This window comes from Chamaea fasciata, unplaced genomic scaffold (assembly GCF_029207755.1).
Source record: "Chamaea fasciata isolate MVZ Bird 193981 ecotype frontalis unplaced genomic scaffold, bChaFas1.0.hap1 SCAF_20, whole genome shotgun sequence".
NCBI classification, from domain to species: Eukaryota; Metazoa; Chordata; class Aves; order Passeriformes; family Sylviidae; genus Chamaea; species Chamaea fasciata.
Window position 1 is genome coordinate 2,910,687 of NW_027094105.1, and position 18,093 is coordinate 2,928,779.

The 18,093-nt window shown below is 46.1% G+C and overlaps 1 protein-coding gene across 3 annotated transcripts in view; it reads right to left on the reverse strand.

Annotated features, from left to right (window-relative positions):
• The window catches only part of TNC (tenascin C), a 74,094-nt gene extending 56,463 nt beyond the window's left edge, over nucleotides 1-17,631 (reverse strand). For all 3 annotated transcript variants that reach the window (XM_066201058.1, XM_066201057.1, XM_066201060.1), the window contains exon 1: nucleotides 17,483-17,631. The gene's annotated coding sequence lies outside the window, so the exon portion shown is untranslated. The remainder of the gene's footprint in view (nucleotides 1-17,482) is intronic.
• Nucleotides 17,632-18,093: the final 462 nt, after the last annotated feature.

Consider the following 18,093-nt stretch of genomic DNA (forward strand, 5'->3'; position numbering starts at 1 on the left):
AGTTTTAACAGTTGTTTAACTGGAGGAGTTGAAGTGTAGGGATACAAGTGACACAAATCCCCTTTTTCTGTCACAGGAGGGACTCAGTGGTGTCCACAGCCCCACAGGAGGAGCCTCCTGGCATCCATATGTGCTGGAGGAAGGCAAAGAGCCTCTTCTCCCAAAGCTTTTGTAATTATAATGGATAAACAAAGCACACTGCTCCACTTTAAATATGGAAAACTGGGACATGGACAGGCTGACACTGGCACTCCCAAGCTCCCCAGGAGCCTTTTTGCTGAGGTATTTTACCCACTGCAAGCCCGGGGAAGCTGATGCAGCTCTGCTGAGTCCCACCACAGTGGTTCAAACACCTCCCAGAAGGCATTTATAGCCCTTAAAGCACATAAAAGCACATTTTCCTCTGGATGTGCCTGCCTTCGTGACTTAAATCCTCCTCATTTCAGGGCAAAGCAGCAGTTTGTGTTTGATGTGGGTGAGCTCAGGGCTCTGGGTGCCCCCGGGAGCCACCTGTGTCCCATCTGGTGCTGGCACTGCACATTTCAGAGACTCTGTGGGGCCGAGGGCAGACACAGCCAGGAACACTCTGAGTGCAGAGATGGGAACTGCTCTGCACAGTTAACTCAGGACTGATTCCTCAGCTGTCCCAGATTAGAGTTTTCCAGCCCAGAGTGCCTCCATCATCCATTCCAAGGGCCCTGCCCACACCACTGGAATTAGCTGTAAAAACAACAGGAATTTAAGAATATCTTAAATCCTATGAGAGGTCCTGTGATCACATTTATACCTCAGACCCTTTCACAGAACTGCAATTAAAACAATTAATGGGTACTTTTTGCCTCGTGCAGCCCCTGAAGTCCTGCATTAAATAAATACCACTCAGCTAAGCCTGAACTCTTCACTCCAGTGCAGTTTCCACCTTTGACTACAGCTCTTAGATGATGTTCCTGTTTTGGGGTCTCTGGTTCACAGATCCTACTGTACAACACCTTGAAATAAAACGTCTTGGAGGCATTTTAGCCTCCACCCTTTCTACCTTGGCTAGAAAGCAGCACTGACAGGGCTTTGCCAGGGCTGTTTTGGAAGGAATTTTAATTAATTGCTTTGTGTACAATTTGGAATTTAGCAAAGGCTCATATTTCAAAGCCCATCAGCGTGACAGTGCCACAAAGGGGAAGTAGAAATAACCCACTGAAGCCAACATCCATAAAAATGTGAAAGAGCTCTGGTAAATTCTGAATGATAAGCATAGAAGGAGACCCATGAGAGACTAAACCTTCTGTTGTACAGTGACTATTTTGAGGTAAATTAGCATGATTATCCCACTATAAACTACTTCTGTTTCAGAAGTTTTGTCCTCTTAGCCATGGAAAATCTCTCCAGGTCTATCCTTGTTCAGGATCTCAGAGAGAGAACAGAACTTTCCAAACATAACAATGAGTTTGGCTCTTTTTCAGAGTAAAAAGCAGAGTAAAAATTCAGGGAACAGAGGTGGTCTTATTGCAGTATCAGTGACACCTTTGATCAATGAAATGTTGAATATATGGAGCAAATCTCATGAATTAAATGAAAAATTAAATCAGCTGGCAGAGATAGAGCTGGGAGAAAAAGACTGCTGAAAACATGCAATAATTAAACAAGTGAAAAAAGGATTATGTGATGAGGTGCCTGCAATAACAGGATGTGGAACTCAGCAACCAAGAGGTGCCTTCCAGTCTCTGGGTCCTACAGACTCTGCTGATTTATGGTCCTTAGGAATTACCTGGCTGCTGATGAGAAAAGCAAAGAAATCCTGCCTGAACATACCATTGCTATTGCTATTCCATCAGGAGCAAAGGAGCAGGGCAGAGCCAGGAATGTGGGAATGGCATTGAGCTGGGACCTGGGAGAGCTGAGATCATCCCTCAGTTCTGCCATTTCAGCCCAGCCAGTTCTCACCCTGATTTCTAATAAGTCTAAACAAAATACGAATAACTAAACTTCCTAATTCTACATTTCCAACTTCTCTAGAAAGATTCTTCAGTTTACCCCTGCAAAAAGGCTTCCTCTGCTCTCAGTTTTTCTGCATAAACTCTGTGCTCTTCATGCTAGAATGTCTTAATTCTTTTAATACATCACCCTGGATTAGAGGAAGCCCCAAGAGTGTTAAATAAGAGGAGCCAAGTGGCCACAGCTCTTAATTATGTTTAATCACAGTCACCCTCTATGTAGGTCACAGGTGGGGACAAGATCGGTGGTGAAAAAGGCAAAAGAGACCTTTGGAAATGGTACCTGGCCGGAGCAGAGCTGCTCTGACCACCACCACTGTGGTGTTTAGGGCAGAACTTACTCTTTAGGCCAATTATTTGTAGAATAAACTCAAACCTCGAGGCTTTGCAACATCTGTCTCCAACAGGTATGCCAAGCACAATGAAAAATTCACATTTGCAGGAGCAGAGCCCAAGGAAGTGGCATCTGCTGAACCCTGTGATGTCCCAGCTTGCCTTGGCTCGTGTCAGAGCCTTGCAGCTATTTAAGCTGTTGTTTAAATGAGAAGCATCCAACGTGGCATTATGTAATAATTATATATAGGCAGCCAGCCTCGGGGAGAGACCACACTAAAAACAGGAATCCACAGCTCTGAACTCATTTTGGGTACCACCAGATTTAATAAAATTATCCGTGTTAAAAACGACAGAAGGTAATTGCTGAGTGAGTGAGAAGCGTGGTGCAGAATTAATCAGACCACACTCGTAATGTGGTGTTTAATCTTTCATGTAATTTGCTGCTAAATGTGCATAATTAGAAACAAATAAATGATACATCTCAGTGTGAGCCACAGATGTGGTGCCTTCCAGCATGGTTACGAGCTCCTGACTGGGGATAATGGGGCTGAAGCGAGGCCTCCAGCTTGGGATGTGACAGGATATTATTGCCTTTTAGGTCATTTTACTTTGAGAACTGCAGCGGTCCTTCCTGAATTTCCTTGGAGACCTGGTCCAGCAAAAGTGTGCCAGGTGGGAAGATGCTCACCACATCCTCCTCTTCATCCCAGGGGCAGCAGGAGCTGAGTCCTGGCACCCAGACTAAGATCCCAAAGCACCTGGCTGGAAACCCTACAGCTTCCCGAGCAGGGGTGACATCCTTGGGACATCGGTGCTGTCCAACATTAGGTGCTAAAGGCCTTCAGAGAACCAAGACAACACTGTGGTGTCACTTCCCATCCATCAGGGAGGGATTTGTGCCACCTTCTGGCAAAGGGTGAATTTGGGGAGCTCTGTGTGCAACCCCAGAGCCGCTCCCGCCTGCCAAGACTCCGAGCATCCAACAAAACCCCAGCATACAAAGGGAGCTGGGAGTGAAAACCAGCCCTGCTCCATGACTCCCTGTGCCAGGGCTGGCTGCTCAGCAGGGCAGCGGCCCAAAGGCAGCTCCAGCCAGCAGGGCAGGCTGCTGGGGAGCAGGAAAATCGGAATTTCCATACGGGTTCCGTCCCAGCCACTGAGAAGGACATTGGCAAAGGGTATGCCCGGCCAAGGGGAGGTGGATAAAGCACTTCCCTGCAAAGGTTTATTTTGGGTGTGCTGGAGGCTGAATTCCTGGGCTGCAGTAATCCTGGGGATGAGGTCATGTGTTCCCTGAAGGGGCTGCTTTGTAGCCCGCTAGTTAGCAACGCTTTTTCTCTTATCAAGCATCTGATTAACCTCACAAAAGAAGGGTCTTTAAAAAACAGGCTTAGGCAGAATTGAGAAGTGAATAAGTAAATTGAGTTTGGGGTGGGGTATTTTTTTTTTTTTTGTGGGTTATTTTTTCATTTTGCCCAACAGGCAAAGGGGAGAGGAATAAGATGGGAAAGGGGGACAAGAAACTGATTCCTTGTACTGAGATGACAGAACAAAGATCTTCACCTATTTTCAAGACTTCTACAGAGGCAGCCCTGTGGCAGACACCAGTGACACCTGTCCATGTGGCAGGTGTCACCCGGGAGGTCACAATGCAGCACAAAGAATCCCACACCTCTCCTGCCAGTGACCAAGCAGCCACCCTCAGCAGTGAAACCCTTCACCAGAACTGGGCTTTTGCTCCGTTGTGGAGGAGGTAAGCTAAAATTGGACTCCAGTTTTTATTTGACTTGAAGAAAGACTTGCCTGATTCGCACTGATCTCTATGTAAGCACCCGAGGATATTTATAAATGATCTCTACTGTAGTTACTAGAATGATTTCAGTATTTCAAGTCAGTTATTGGGTGGCATGAGTCATTCCCTATATTAGAAGAAAATATTTCTCTTTGTTCCTCTCATTTTGTATAATTTCATTCAGTATTTTCCTCCATTGTCTTCTCCTTTGGATGTCAAAAAAAAAAATAGTGTAAAAGTTGTCTGCATAAAAGAACTGGAGCCAAGTGATGATAAAGTAACAGGTACAACTGCTTGAAAGTTTTTCAAAACACACTGAAAGGTGCCATTTTTCATTTGGTTCTGAAGACTCAGCGAGAAGAAAACTAAGAGGGAGTCAGCAGCATTTCAGGAGTTCCTATTCTTGAGAAAAAAATTCCCTGACAAATCTTTTTTGTTAATCTTTGAAACCAGTAATGGCTTGCTTTGAACCAAATGGCCTGCTTGAAAGAATAACCACCTCAATTGTTTCTTCAAAGGATTCCTGCTCCTTTATCTAATAAAAGCTGGAGCAGCCTGACCTTCAATTACTAAGAGAAAATTTATGAAAATGAACCCACAGCGCTCATGCTCTCCTGCACCCCAGGACAGAAAAAAGAGAATGAATCTCATGCTCACTCCCACCTCAAAAAGCTCAGAGCTGTGCCCATCGGGGAGTAAAATATGTCAGTGCATTTTCAAATACCAAACTGAATTTTCAGGCAACAAAATGCTTCAAAAATGCTGGTCCAGGAGCCTGAGGGCTCCTTATCGCTGGCTGCTCTGCCCAATTAACTTCAGCTTGTTACCATCTCCAAGGACAGGGATTCTCCTTTTCCCAAGACAAATTCTGCTTGTTATCCACCAAAGGATTGTAGCTCTGGATCAATAACAACCCTCCTGCCCCCCCAGGATGTTTGGCTGGGACTCAGCTTGGCTCGAGATGTAAAACAAACAGCTTGGGAGAGTGGGGAAAGAGAAGAGAGCACAGGAGACAGACACTGAGATTTCTCAGGTTTGGGATTTGATGGTGCTGCTCTGGTGTCTTAGACAACTCCCCTTCCCCTTTTCCTATAAAACATGTCAGACCAGCTGGTGGGTTTGACCCATGTCGCTGCAGGGATTCTCAGCAGCTAAAAATATGTCTGTGTATTATGCTTTTAAAAATCCTGTTTTTATTTGAGGCAAAAAAAAAAGGATAAGACCATGCAAAAAGGATGCTGCTGACTGAGTTCAAGGGAATAATGCAGCCTGGAGTAGGTTGGCTGAAGTAATGTCTCACTCGTGGTTTATGTTGCTCTTTCTTAGAGGTGCAAAGCCCAGGAAATGAAAAAGCTGCATCTATAAGAAGCATAGGGTTTTTCTTACAAATTAGGTTTATTCCCTTTAGGATGTGAGGAGGTGAAACTCTGAATACTGAGCTGGAAAAACCAAACAAATGCTCATTTGGAGTAATCTCATCTTTTAGAATATATTTCAGCTAACATTTCCAACAGCGTGGGTGTGATTTTGATCCTGGTTCTCATGCAGCGTAAGGAAAGGAGCACATTCCTTCTGGATTTGTCCTGCAGGGACCTGAGGAAGGTGATGGACAGGAAAGGGGGCACAGAGCTCCCCTGTGCTTTACCACAGAGCCCTGGTTTGTGGTGCTGTGAGGATGGAACTTTCTGGAGAGGACAAATCCTCTTTTATGGAATCTGGGAATACAAATTGCTAGATTGGCCTTCCAGGGAGTCTGCTGAATGATGGGGAAATCTAAGTTGGAATAAAGATTGAGGTGGACCAATAGGGCAGCCAAAGGAATATGTTCACCTTGGAATTAGAGTTCAGTGGAATGGTGAGTACAGAAGTGAGATGTCATTGCAGAGTGGGAATGAACAGGTCTCCCAATGAATGGATTCCCCAGGCCTGCAAAAACTACAGCTCAACAATAAAGTTTGAGATAAAACCTTCCTGGCTGAGGGTCTGCCATCCCCAAGTCTCCTTTTCCATACAAAGAGAAATGGAGCTAAACAGAAAACACAAAACCTTGTGCTCTCTGCAGGGATTCCAGGAAGTCCCCAAAACCTTGTGGCCCCATGGTTAGGACTGAGGGCTGAAACTCAGGCATCCTGCTCCGAAATTATTTCACAAGTCATCTGCCGTGCCTCTGTTTAACCCCTGGTGAAACCCCAGAGGGGCAATGTGTGTCCCTGTGAATTAAATATTCCAAGAACCTCACAGGAAAGGCACTGTCAAATCCTCATTTTCATAATTAAACATCTCCCTGACGAGTGCTGTAAATTTGTCAGAAAACGCGTCATTAAAAAGCGAAGGGCTGGAGTGTTATCCCTGCAATGCAGGAGAGAAAGGGAAATCCAGAGCTGCCCCAGCCCTGGGCCCAGCACAGCAAGGACCTGGAGCTGCTGGAGAGATCCAGAGGAGGCCCCAGGGGGATCAGAGGGATGGAGCAGCTCTGCTGGGAGGAAAGGCTGGGAGAGCTGGGAGTGTTCACCTGGAGAGGAGAAGGTTTTGGGTAATTGCAGCTTTCCAGGAGCCAACGAGAAAGATGGAGAGAGACTTTTTACAAGGTCTGGAGTGACAGGACAGGGGTAGTGTGTTTAATCTGCCAGAGGGCAGGGCTGGATGGGATATTGGGCAGGAATTGTTTCCTGGGAGGGTGGGCAGGCCCTGGCACAGGGTGCCCAGAGAAGCTGTGGCTGCCCCTGGATCCCTGGCAGCGTCCAAGGCCAGGCTGGACATTGGGGCCTGGAGCACCCTGGGACAGTGGGACGTGTTCCTGCCCCCATAGGATGAGTTTTAACGTCTCATTTCCTACCAAACCATTTTGTCATTCTCTGATTCTCTGAAATCTTTTGCTCTGAAGAGGAAAATCTCACCAGATGTGCAGCACAAATGCACAGAGCCACAGGACTGCCTGAAATTCTGGGGTAACAATAGAAAACTGCAGCCTTACTCTGATATCAAGAAGATGTGCCAGGCCAATTACCAGAAGGAGAAGATGAATCCATGGAAATAAATTACAAGGTTACCAAAACCCACAGAGAGCAACACAAGAGAATTTGAGAAAAATCTGCAACTGACCCAAAATGCACGGGTCCAGCTCATTCTCTTACATCAGTTGAAGGTCCTTTAATCTCTGGACATTTTATGGGATCAGAGGGATCATTCCCACACATGTGCACGGTCCTCCTGCAGCTCGGTGTGCCAAAGTTTGCTGCTCTTACACAACCCAAGTGATTCACCCCTGTAGATGGGAGGTGCAGGAGAATCCTTCATCCGGCTCCCACCACAGGAGGAATTTTACACCAGCCGCAAGAAACAGCCTGGTTATTTTACAGAGCAGATCATTCAAATGTGTTGCATATAAACAAAAAAAAAAAAAAAAAGAAAAAAGAGAAACAGCGTTACAAGAGGTAACCATGGGCGGGCTCACACCAAACCCAGCTGGTCTAACTCACAGGGACTGGGGTGAGGCACAAGTTTACGGGGTATTCAGTCTGCCCTTGGAGCTTGGATTTTTGTTAACGGCTCCGACACTTGAGCATCAATTTCTGGAAATGGGAGCTGAGCAAAGAGAAACAAAGCAAGCAGGTCAGTGGGGTGCTCTGGAGCTGCATTCAGGCTCCTGGCAGGGGGCACAGCAATCAGCCAAGTGGAGCAATTTGCTACAAACTCGGGAAAGGAGGGAGAAAAAGCCATCCGCTAAATACTTTTTTCTCACATCTGCAAAGCAACCTCTGTTCTTGCTGTAGCTGTCAGAGGGGGAAGAGAAAGTCCACGGCAGATACAGCCTAGACAAAAAAGTGTGGATGAGAAACAGCAGGGCACACCAGAGATGGGAACAGCAAAGACAACAACGGATTCAGTAAAACTGCCTCTGCTCTAAACACAGAGGCAGAGCTGTAGAAATGGGTCACACCCAGGGGACTCGTGGAAAGCAGAGTGGGTGGGTCACACCCTCCTTTTGCCTGGTTTCTGCCTGAGCCCCGTCTGCATCTCCAGCACAGGAGTGACTTTTACCCATCGCTCTCTGGAGACACCAGCAGAACTCGGGGCATTGAACGTGGGCCACGGCAGGGCTGCCACAGACACAGAAGCCTCAATTAACGCCTTTTCCAATATACAAACCCCCCCTTTCACAGCAAAAGCAGCTCCTGTGCATAATCCCCCAGCAGAAAGCACTCCTGCCTCTGAAGTACGTCCTGCACCTTTTAATAAAGCCTTTGCTAATAGCAAAAGCATTTGCTCGGGCTCTTGGCTTTTCCCCGCTCGCAGCAAAGACGCGGAGCTGGAAAAGATCTACGGTTTTCTAAACTTGTCTTTGGAAAGTTTCTCTGCCAAGTTACACTTTGTCAGGAGCTCATTATTTTCTGGGTAGACGCTGGAGGCTTCGCTTTGAAATACTTTGAGGGCTTTGCTGATGCAGTTTCAGACCGTGAGGTTCGTGTGCTCGCTCGCATGAATCACACAGCAACTCGTGTTCCTTCCACACACAGAGCCCGGCTTCATTTCCAGCCCCTTCTCCACGCTGGTGCTTCCAAAACCACCCATAAATTTTCCAGAGCCCATTCCACAAAGTTCTAGGTGGTTTCAGGATGAGATGGGAAGAGCAGAAATTCAAGAAGTTCTGAAATTTCTTCCCACTCCTTTCGTGCCAAGCAGGAGTTGCTGAGAACAAAACAGCAGCCAGTTCTGGAGATGGGAACTTGGCCAGTGTCATTTGTCTCACAAATTCGGGATTTAGGTATCAAACATCATCTTTTTCACCGATAATGAGAGGTAGGAAATAAGCCATCAGTACTCTTGAGAAATATAATAACAATAGGCGAAGGAATAGCTGATCTGCTATTAAAAAAACAGGTGCCAAATTAGTGCATTTACCAAAAAATATTGGTGAAATCTGTGCAGTAGAAATAAGGGTCATTTATAAGAACCATAAACTACTGACACATTAAACAAATACACAGTGAACAGGCACTGAGACAGCACTGCTTTGTACAGCACCTCTGAGGAAGCTGTTTTTCAAATTTCTCCTGGAGGTCAGGAGCAAGAGATGAGCCAAAATTCTGCTCCACACACCCAGCCCCACACTTTTCCATATTTAAAATCATTTTAGCTGGAGGAATGTCATGTACAGAGGCAAGAGAGGTGGAATTCTTCCCTTTTAACAGCTTTGCTGTAACCAAGAGCACGAACAATTTACATTTATATTGGTCTGAAATAAGGGAAGGTATTTAATTGTAGGGATTGCTGCAGATGATATTGGTCAGCGGGCAGCAGGATACTTTCAGAATTCATTATGAATATTTGCATGTGCTTTATAATTTTACTTTGATTTAACCATATACTTATTCAAGCACTAAAAATGACTCAGGACTCAGCCATAAAAGCCTGCACTTTTCCTGGGGACCAGAATTATCATTCCTTGCCTCCTGTCATTAGCAGGCTTTGGGCATGGTTTTAAAAGAAGCTGAGGAAACAGATGGGTAACCCTTCACCAGGCAGTTCCTTGCTTTTAAACCAATTATGAGTTTCCCTGGGCAGCTTTTCCTCCCTGCTGGAGCTCCTCTGTCCTTGGTACTAGCACCTCAAACACACAGGAATGCGCACATTTTTCTAACTCACAAGACCGCAGAAGGAGTTCCTTGAAATCTGACTTCCAGTAATCGCCCCCGGGCTTCAGATCTGCCTGGCCTAGTTCTGTCACGTGTGGTAGCATCAAGAATTTGCATCTTTGGCAGCCCAGGGAAAGGGTAGCAAACTCAGAGCAGAGCAAAACACATCATGAGGAGAAGATGGAATGAAATCAGCCATGGCTTGGCAAGGCAGAGTGAAACACAAATGAGAGGCACAAGATATGAGACAAATTGAGTGCAAGGCGTTTGGAAAAAGAGAGGGGGCTGCTCCTGAAAAGTCCGGTCTGGGGATGTTTTGCAGTGCTCTGATGTAAAACAGAGGCACTTATGTAATGTAATGGAAATTACAGCCACGAGCACAGCCCTGAGCAGTGATTAGTGACTGAACTCAGGCAAAAATCTGCACTCAAATGTCAGCAAATTGGGCACTGCCACATCCACGGGAGGCTTGGGAGACCTCCACCATCACCGCCTGACCTCGTTCTCTTAACCCACAGTGACTTGAGCCCTCCCTGTGCTGGAGCTTTGGTTGGCAGCAATTTGAGCCGTGGGATGGTGAAAGGAGGGACGTGGAGCTCAATTATCCAGCGCCAGATCCCCAGTGAAATCAATGCCATTGTGTCACATGAGAATTTGGCTGGCAGCCCCTCAAGTCTGCCCAGGAGAAACCCATCCCCTCAGCAGGGCAGGCTGGAGGGGACAGGGGACAATGCAGGGCCACTCTGGGCATGGAAAATGCTCCGTGGGTTCTAATTTTCCCTCTGGCAGCCTGGGTTTGTCCCCTGTGCTGCTCCATGAGCACTCCTGACCTATATGAGCACAGACCAAACTGGAGCAGCCCAAGGCGTCCTGTGCAAAAAGATATCATTAAGGCAATGTGTGTTATATGGACATCCAACACCCCATGCCAAAGGGGATTCAATATTGCTCCTGTCAGCAGGAAAAGCTCTCTCCCAGGTGGAGCTGGACACCACAGACTCAGTTTCCAGTTAAATTAATTTAATTTGTAGTTAAATTAATTTAATTTTTAGTTAAATTAAGCCCCCCACCCCTTCTTTCAGTTTATGACTAGGATATTAGGACACAGCATTACAGGATATATAGGGCATATATAACACAGAGAGGCTGTGGATTCCCCATCCCTGGAACTGTACAGGGTCAGGGATCAGAACAACCAAAAAGGCGTCGCTGCCACATGGCTGGTGGTAATAAACTGGATTTCCTTGTTTCGGACAGCAACCCTGGCAAATCCCAATGTGTTCTTGCTAAGACAAATAAAAAAATACGTGAAGTAACAGCCAGAGAATGACAAATAAAGCCACAACTAATGCTGATGTGTTTGAGAATGGCACTGTCTGGGTGCTGCAGGCTTTCCATCAAGCCTGGAGCTGCAGCACTTGGAGCGCTGGCTCCCTGTGATTGACTTGCTAACCTGTGAAGTGGCTAAGTCGACATCATAATTAACACTTGGCAGTGGAAATATAAATTCCCTGGCTTGTAGGTGGTACATCCTCCTGCAAACACTCCACTTGGCCAACAAACTGCAAAAATAGATAGGACATTCATAAGGAGTCATGGGAAATGCCAGCGGTTTGTTGGTTTGTTTTTTGTTTTTTTTTTTCCTGGAAACTGTTTACATGGCCAAAATCCTTCAATAAGAAAAATGATCTGAGAACTCTCCCTTCATATGTATCCCGTTCTGCCGTGCCTTGTGGCCCACAGTGTGCAGCATTCATCAGGAGTCAGCCCTGAATTACTGTGGTACAAGCAGTGCAGGAGGGAAGTACAAGCCACAAGCAAAGGGAAAATATGCATTACACTGGCTCTGGCCAAGAGGAATGGGCTGCCTGCAGATCACAAGCTACCTTTATATCTTTCTTGGCATAGACCTTTGTTCTGCAGCACAGAGAGGCTATTTAGGAGGACTCAGCATATCCAAAAGAGGCTGGCCTTCCAAAGGAACCAGGAGAGACAAAGAACCAGTGCAAAGTGGCCACTGGGCTCCTTTTGAGAGGCCAACAAACGGCCCCTGACAAGATGAAATCCTGAGGAGGGAGATAAGCACCGAGGGTTGGTGCTGAAGTGCTCAGCACACACTGAGAGCGACCCTTTCCTGTCCAAATAAAGGCTTTTCATCACGGCAAAGAGGCACAAAACCACAGTCCCCAGAGTCCTTAGATCCTCAGCCTCTCTCACCTTCTGGCCTGCATCCTGTTCCTGACATAAACCCCAAACTGACCGACAAAATCTGCCTCTTGCCAGGTCTTTTGATTCCTTGGCAGTGGAAAGTGAACTTATGTCTTGGAAAGAAAGCTTTTTTTAGCCCTTTTCCAGCCTTTCATTAATGGTGGAAATAACTCTTTAGCCAGTTCTGGTGGGCACACAGGGAAAGGATCTCACAGTTTAATTTTCATGTATAAGCAGAAGAAGAAATTTATGTTCCCTTTTAGCTTTGTGCTGCCAGAACGGTGGAAAAGAAGACAAATTTAAAGAAGACTCAAGACTGTTTAGATTAATATTCTGGTAAATATCCTAATTCCATAACAAAATTAGCATTTGCAATTCTAGGCTTATGAGCTTAGCCAGTTCTACTGCATGTTGGGCACAGTTAAAGCCCAAATCATTATGATGGAATTTCCCCAGGCTCTCAGTTTCAGCCTCCTGGGAGGTTCCTGGCCAATATCTCTCCACACACAGCCAGTGCTCCAGCCTGCCATGGGAAGAGGCAGCCACCACAATAGACCTTTGTGGAGCCCAGGATTCAGGCAAGCACTTTTTGGAAAAAATCTGCATTTAAGGTTTCTGTCCTACCACCCTGCGCTTTCTCCTCACTTGCTGAGGAGAATATGTTTTCTTGAGCATGAGACAATATCATTTTTGTGGGGAGTTTGGAAAGCCAGCGCCTGCATGGACCGAAGAAAAGCTCCCTTTCTCTGGGCTGTGCGGGGCTGGGTTTGGGGAAAGGGCTTTCTGTGTGAGTAATCTTTCAAAGTAGGAAGCAGAGCTCCCCCATTGCTGGGGAAGAATGGACCTCCAGTGGGCTAATATGTGATGGATGACTGAATGCAAACTTGGCAACGTCGCCCTCCGCTCCCCAAAGAATACAAAATGCCGCTGCCTATTCGGGCACCGGGGCTCTCCCCTTGGAAGTGCTGAAAACTTGGCACCATCCCACCTCAGTTTAATTGAAACTGCAGACAATTAAGGATGGGAGCTTGGGGAAATTTCTTGCGATGGGATCAGCTCAGGATGGATTTGTCTTGGGTGATTGGCTCATGCATAAGCCAAGCAGGAACATAAATGGGGAGTTATTTCCCGTTGGCTCGCCAGCCTGGGCGGCGAAAGCTCACATCGGTTCAGGAGGGGTGTGTTGGGAGGTATAATTTGTATTAATAAGTGTTATTCAAATTTTACATCTGAATGCACTCTCTGAAGCTATAGGTGGAGGTTTCTTGATGGTTTTTTGGTCAGCAACAGGACAGGCAGCATATAGGAGAGAAAAATGATGAGTTTAGAAATCCAGGAAAATCTTACATTAAGGACAATTCTAGTTGTAAAGGCACATCTATCATTCATTCAATGCTAAAAAGTGACACTAAATTATTCAAACTTTGCCCTTTTAGCAGAAGGATCCCCATCTCCTCCTTCTTTCAATGCCCAGACACTTCCTGCAGGCTCCAGAGCCACCTCTTGTCAGGCAGGATCCCACTGGCTGCTCCTCCCAGTCTGCCCGTTCCACACCGTGGGGTTACATCATGCACTGGATTTCAGTGGCTGGAACAAAGCCCAACCTCTAACTTTTCCCACATGTGGAAGGCTTTTACCTCCAGCTCTGGCTGGCCAGAGGGTCAGACACAGGAGTGGACAGGGAGCACTGAGGGAGGGGAGGTTTCGCACTTGCAGAATCCCTGAGCTCGGTGGAAGCTGCGACGGCTCAAGGTTGTCCCTCAGGGTTGTTCATTTCTCTGCTTCCCAGCAGTCCCCTTCCTCAAAGAATTGCCTTCCTATTTCCTTTTTCTCTTCACTATAAAAAATAACTTTTTGGGAATAGTTAATAACAGGAATTGCAGTTTTTGTGACAGAGAACATCGTTTATTAAACCTCTCACTCCTAAAACAGTGAGGCCATAAAATGCTGGAGCAATAATTACAACATCTACCAACCAAAGCCATGGACAACAAGTCCTCTTCAATATCAAGCAGTTTAATGAACTGAATTGCATCTTAAAAACTCATAAGCAATCCGTACATGTCCCTTATTCTGAGCTCTTGACCTCAGGTTATGGTGTTTCCTGTCCAGAACTCATTAGTTACTAATCCTATAATTGCTTGCAGTTTTGAAGAATTCTGCGCCTGCTAGATGACAAAATATTAACTCCTTTCACTTTGATTGCTGTCTTCCTTAGTTTCCACTTCAGCAACAATGATTTTTTCTGCAACATGACATCAACAGCTTCCTTAAAACCACTAAGAGCAGCTATTACATTTTACAATAGTTTCAAACTTCGGCAGTTTATAACCACAGGGATAGATCAGGGCTCAGTCTTTGAGCAGAGTGTGCTAAACTCACACCAGTAATTAAGTCTGAAAAAGCACACAATGGTGAATCAGAGCCCGGTTTCAAAGCCCTGTATCTCAAACTGACACAGTTCAAAACAAATTATTTTTATTATTCAAAAGCTGAGATTTTGAACTTTCCAGGGATGTAAATCATCCACTCCTAAGCCTGGAGTTTTATGAGCCACTGGACCTTAAAACTGTCAGTGGCCCTTCAGCTTAGCAGACTGATGGCACGAGGCCAAGGAGGAATTTATCAAGTCACAGGCTTCAAATGAGAGTAATTATTTAACCACTCTGGATTTCCTGTGGCACAGAGGTTGGACAGGTAAATGTGTAGCTGATAATGAGGCGGACACCACCCCCTGCATTAATCTTACTTCCAAAGGTAATATTCCTTCAGGATCCCAGGGTTCTCTAAGGGACACAGGACTGTATGGAAACACTTTCTCCTTTACATCCGTTTCCACCAGACACCCACTGTTCAACCCAGGACAATTAAATGCCATCAGCACCACTTCAACCTCTGGACACATCCTACAAGGCTGGGTGGGCAGAGGCACCGTGGTGTTGTACCAGGAGGACAGCACAGAACTGGCCAAGCTGGTTTTCCAAATGGTTTTGCCAGGAGGGATGGAAGGGTTAAAGCTCTGGCTGCAAAGCAGCATCACAGACAATTCTGCTTTTTAGTTCTGCCTCACTCTTGAAAAGGATGAGAAAGTCCCAAAAAGCAGAGACCCTGCCATTTAATCTCATTTTCTTATCAAAAAGTGAGACAATGCTCAAGAACAAACTTTGACAGTCTCTTTAAAGCAAGTCAGAACATCTTCACCCATGAATAGTCTTCGGCTTTTTTTAGATATTTTATAAAAAGCTCTAATATGAAAAACAAGCTGAATGTCAAACACCTTCAGAAATGATGTTATAGCAACATGATAGTTAAGTTTGAGTGAATACTGATGAGAAATGAGTGAGTTTTAAAGAGCTGAGATGATAAAATATGATGGGTTTCAAAGAGTCTCCAGCAAAGAGTTACTCAGAATTTGTGGAGCACATTTTAGGCTGTGTTTAGGGATCTTCCCAGTAAGTTCTAACTTCATCAAGCATCACTATTTCAAGAGGAGATTGGAGTCTGGTTGTTTGTCTTTTCCATGTGCCCATGACCACCGTGTCAGGGATTTCTTGAGCAGAATTTTTGCTTTCTCTCCAGATGAGACCTGACATTCCCATCTGAGGGCTGGGGGCTTTGCAGGAGATCCTTTGGCTCTTCCACAGCTCTGGGAACACTGATAAAGTAACTGTAGTGAGAGGATTAAGGGCTGGGACTTGCAAAGAAATTTCTCTGGGCTGAAAGGAGCCACAGGATAAAATTAATGAGCAAAAAATATGGGAAGTGAATGTCAGTTTGGTATTTGGGAGAGTGGCTGTGCCTGGGTCAGTGATGGGAGGCACAGCGCTCATCACTCCTGTCCCACTGCTCTGCTCAGTTCAGGTGCACGTCCTGCCCTGAGCATGGGGCAGCTCCTGCACTGGGAGCACCCTGACAGCTCCTCCAGCTGCTTCCCAAATTCCCTGCCAGGGGAATTTTTCTGAGCTGCAGGCAGACCAGTTATCTTCTCTTGGCTAAACATTTTGAACTGGTCAAATTTCTTCATATTCAATTTGCCCCTGCATTCCCTGTACCAGTAAGAAACAGCCCAAAAGACATCACATTTCTGCAGGTTTCCCTAGGATTCAAAGGATGGTCCCTCATCCCCATTGTCCACCTCATTTTTGGACTCCAGCACCCCTAAACTGTGTGACCTGGTCTAGTGGAAGATGCCCCTGGGCATGGCTGGAGCTGGATGATCTCCAAGGTCCCATCCAACCTAAACCGTTCCATGATTTCACAGCTTTAAAAGGCAAATGCACAAACCTAGCACAATAAAACAACCCCCACATGTGACATTAATCAGGAAGTGTGTAAAAAGAATTTTCAATATTTAATGTGGTCTTAAAAAAATAAACCAGGAGAGAAAACCAAACCAAACAGCTGGACAGCAGAGGCTTTTACTCAGACTATAGAATCGCATCCACCTCATTGATTTCTGTTTTTTTCATGAATAAAAACTTCTATAAATATTTTATTGTGCTTTTTTAATTTTAGATCTCCACTGTGCAACACAACACATCCCCATTATTTCAGTCTGAACATTCCTTTCCATAGTATGAGACAGACTTTTCAGAAGTTTAGATTAAGTGCCAAAAACTCTCTGTCCCAGTAGCCAGACAGAAAATCAGGAAGGGAAAACTCTGCAAAGGTGATGTAACACGAAGTCTTGAGTGAGTAGGTTGAGCTCCTAAATGAATCTAAGCATGTTCACCTTCTCCCAGCCAGCTTCTCCTTTTTAAGCCAATTTGAGCCTCGCTGGTAAGTGCAGACACAGTCATGCAGAAAATCTCAGTGCACCAGGGAGCAAGGAGCTGAGACACGGAGTCAGCGCCTCTGTTTTTCCATGAGGATGGAGAATTTCACCCTCCCGCTCCCGGAACCCACCCAGCCAAGCACTGGTAATAAAATACCAGTTGAATCTCCCTTTGTGCTTTGCTCCCCACTGCAGGCTAATATTACCAGACTTTTCGAAGAAACTGGAGCCCAGTGGGGGTGGGGAAGAAGGTGACAAAGGCAAAAGTGTGGGGACAGCAAATGACCAGTGGGAAGGGCCGGGCTCCCACCAGGTCACAGACAGGAGCACAAGAAGAGTTGCTTGGGAGGGTTAAAACCTGCCAGTGGATTTAGTCTGGTTCGCGAGGTGAGGTTGGGGAAAACATTAACAGCACTCCAGTAGCCAAGAGGAAATCCCAAATCTACCTGCCTACCCTGCCTGTCAATCTGCCTGTACTCGTGTGGATGTCCAGCACCCAGCCAGCTGCTGCTCCATTCATTCATCGAGTGGGATGGATGTCAAAGAGACAGTTCTGACATGATTCCACCAGGCAGTGCAGACAGGCTGCGAGGCAGGCATGCTCCAATCCAGAATTATTCCCTGACAGGATCCCTGCCCGTTCACCTGGTGGCCACAGCCACGAGGGATGCTGGAGCACGGGGTCATTGCAAACTTGTGTGCTAGAGCAGCTCCCGACTTTTTTAATTCAGGGAGGAAGCAGACTTACCTCAGACACTCAGACAGAGCTTAGATCCCGCTGTGAGCAGCCTCCATGAAATAAATAGGGTGTTCAAAGCCAGCCCTGGCGCTCCTGACTTTGTTGCCGTCCTGTCAAAACTCGGCGGAGTTTTCGTTGTCCGGAGCCGTGTGCGAGCGCAAGGCAGCGAGCTTTGACAGCAAGGCAAACTGGCCACGGCAGCCAGATCCTGCCGGGTTTATATAGCTGAGCTGCAAATCCTGATCCTTGGCTCGTTCCACTGTAATAGGACGCCTGAAGGCAATTTTTTTTTTCGGTTTTGCTTTAAAGGAACAGCCTCTCTCTCTCTCTCTGGCGTGTCTTCTGAGAGGCGCACACACACGCTGGCACACTCACGCTGTCATCCACAGACACACACACACACACACACACACAAAGAATTTGCATGCGATTTATGGCTAAAGAAGGAAACCCCCTGAACCATTCAAAAAGAAAGTCAGCTCAGGGCAAATGACTCAGAAAGCAGAATATTTTCCCTACAGCATCAGCGGAGTGCATTATCAGGAGTTTTAATCCCCTCACCCCCGTTTTTTTAACGTTGTGAAATAGTAGCAAGCTTACGTGAAATCAGGGGAATCATA